At 33.7% G+C, this 3,184-nt stretch overlaps 1 long non-coding RNA gene across 2 annotated transcripts; it reads right to left on the bottom strand.

The window, feature by feature from the left end:
* LOC110890900 lies at positions 1-2,980 on the bottom strand. Of its 2 annotated transcripts, none has more exons than XR_002564868.2 (8): positions 2,825-2,980; positions 2,573-2,648; positions 2,357-2,475; positions 2,187-2,242; positions 1,897-2,065; positions 1,395-1,485; positions 1,032-1,171; positions 1-42 (listed from the first exon to the last, which is right to left on the bottom strand). It is a non-coding gene; the product is annotated as an uncharacterized LOC110890900 (long non-coding RNA). The 2 variants fall into 2 exon arrangements; XR_002564867.2 differs by having other exon boundaries at positions 2,187-2,237.
* Positions 2,981-3,184: the final 204 nt, after the last annotated feature.

Raw genomic sequence — 3,184 nt, 5'->3', positions numbered from 1 at the left:
TGGATATAAACTTTATTGCAACCCCGCAAACACATGATATCACTGAATATAAATAGAACAAACTGTAAGAGTAATCATAAAATTGTAGAACATTGAAGATGTAAAAAAACAATAACAAAGGAACATGATCTAAAAAAGAGACGGCAAGATAAAACTAAAAGAAAACTGAGATTATAAACAATTCATTTATATATATATGAAGTACTCTTATTTTATGTTCTGTAAAAATCTGAGAGCTAAAATGATGATATCATGATTCTATTGCTATTTGGTTAGTCAGCATGCCATATGTATGGTTGTTTTATAATTTACTACAGCCTTAGACCCTTAGTTATGACATTAAAGTTTCCTAGCAATATACTAAGGATTGTTAATCATCAAAATAATTCTGCTTAGTTCAGTCATTAAATCTTTTTTACATGGTACGCATAACAACTTGTAAGTTGTATGAGAGTCAAAATTATCTTAGTATAAAATTTGGCCTTATCATGAAATATATTGGTTGAGCTATTTTAAAATTGTAAGACAATTAAAAAGATAAATGAATAAGTTAATTTCATCATGACTAAGCACCATAGAAAAATCCAGACCTAAGTCCTTCTCAAAATTCTCATGAGAACCTAACTATTCTGTGATATTCTCAACTAAACTTAATGAAGTTAGATACATATAACAATTATGGCTTAACTTAAGCACCATAGCAAAATCACGACCCAAGTAAGTCCTCCTCAAAACTCTCGTTGGAACCTAACAATTATGTGATATTCTCAACTAAACTTAATGAAGTTTAAATATTATATAACAATTCTGTGATATTCTTCACAATCCATATAACAAAAAAAACACAAAATTATTACACACAATACAACAAAAAAAATTGTGGATACCAAAACCCATCCATCCTCAAACCAGAAAAAAAAACCCAGGTTTCAAACACACATGAACATCAATAATCAAACTTTAAACTCTAGAATTAGCCAAATACCCGTACAAACTTCTATTTCATGTAAAACAAATCAAGAAATACTCACCAGTATCGGCTACATTATGTTCGTAAACACTTGGAATGAAAGCGCTACATGATCGGAGATTAGGGCCGTCTCTAATTTTGGATCGGATTTAGGGTTTTTGAATACATCAAATCGAATGGTGATTAGAGGCGTCTTCAAACCTATTTCATCAATCAACAGGATCAAGTGTTAGAGTGGTCTTCCATGGAAGATTGGGTTTAGGGTTTTCCAATTGATGAAACAACAGAGAGAGAAAGTAGCGAAAAAAAAACCGAATAAGTCATATAGTTTAAAGGGTCGGGTCAAACGTAAAAATGGATCCAATCAATTGAGCGGGAAACCCACCAATATAATCCCTAGATAGAGTTGATCACACAAACATACCAATTCACTAACTCCTAGCCAGGCTATCTACAAATTCAGGATCAGGACTCAAAATCAGCTGAATTTTGCACCTGATGCGCGATTGAATATGCTGTAGACCAAAAACCACATCATTAACAAATTAAGGCAATAACACTATACAAAGCCAGTCTTACACTCTCAAACGGTAAATTTCAACTGCACTATTTCAGATCAAATTATGTATTTTGTAAAACCATTTCTACAAGTTCAAATGTAAAAAAGATAACATGCCACATGGCCAAACTCATGAAAAGGTTGAAACACTTCAGAGAACTCTGTAATAATCCAAAGATCATCACCACCTTCTTTTTTAATTTGTGGTACCAGCAAGACCACAAGAATCTGAAACACTCTTATATTAATCCAACTACAAACTCTAAAACTACACTTTTAAATATAATCCACTCAATCAGACTTCTATATTTTATGAAAACGTGATAAAAAAAATAGAAACTTCTTAACTTTTTTTCATTAAGCCAACCTTTATCACCATGAACAGATTTCAACAACAGGTTCAACTAATTTTTCCAATGTATCATTCGTATCTCCTCTCCTGTACCGTTGACGTTAACAGCTTCCTCTGGACTTTTAGAATGCTTGGCATCAACGTTTTCTTCTTTTCGACTGACAATATCTCCCTTGCTCATTACCTGATTGAGAAATGTTTATCATCTTATTAAATATTATCAAGTAAAGCATATCGTTAACAAACGCTAAAAAATGTCAAGTAAAAAATTATATACACACACAAGATGTTATATTTTGACTTACTTGTAGATATGCATTTCCCTCACTGGATAAACTCATTGTAGTTTTCACACCCTAAGCTTGATCCACAACACACAGACAAAGACAAAAAGATATTCAATATCCAAACCTGAGTGTAGTTTGACTTTAATAAGTAAGAAAAATATACATTATCTTTGGTTATGAAATTTTACCTCTCATGTTGGTGACTCACATTTGGCTCGATATTCCTCTCATGTTCTGCGTTCGTTGTTACCGATTCAAAACAGAACCCATTTGTCAAAACCAAAAGCTTAGAGAGGGGCTAAACACCCTGCAACGGACAACTCCAAACAAATCAATATAGACCCCATACACCAAAATTACATCCACAAAGACCACCTAACACCTGGACCAAAATACACACATACCTATTTGCGGCCAAAGTGAATTCCTACAACACTCTTCCAGTTCTGGATGTTATCGTCATGGAAAACCTCGCATAAACTGAAAAATGAGTTTTCGTCAATAAGAAAATGAGTTTTGTATCATCTGATTTGATTAAATTTCGTCATATCACTTAAGAATGACTATATTATAGAGAGGAAAAGTAGATGTTCACAAAGTCGAGATACAAATCAATATGGAAAAGAAAACAAAAAGAAGATAACCATCCTCCCGACCCTCTAATCCCATTTGAGCGACTCTTCGTTCCCTGATTCGACACTTGCGTTCTCCTTCCTCCAGACCCTAAAATTTCTTCACAAAAAATCGTGAAACGTGGAAGTGTGTAGATCGATAGATAAGATATATCAGAATCACCATGGCCGAGCCGCCACTAACATGTTGTGACAACTCGTATTTCGAACCCACTCTGTGTAACGTATGTGAACGTTTTATGATTATATGAGCTTTGATGTGTTGAATGCTATTATGTACGTATGTATGTTATGTGCAATGTGTATTACGTGTATATATATATATATATACAAGCCCAAACGCACAAAACCGCTCGACCGCACAAGCCCTTTTGGGCCGTGTTG

The sequence above is a fragment of the Helianthus annuus genome, chromosome 11 (genome assembly GCF_002127325.2).
Source record: "Helianthus annuus cultivar XRQ/B chromosome 11, HanXRQr2.0-SUNRISE, whole genome shotgun sequence".
Taxonomy (NCBI): domain Eukaryota; kingdom Viridiplantae; phylum Streptophyta; class Magnoliopsida; order Asterales; family Asteraceae; genus Helianthus; species Helianthus annuus.
This window is presented reverse-complemented; position numbering and strand designations above follow the sequence as displayed.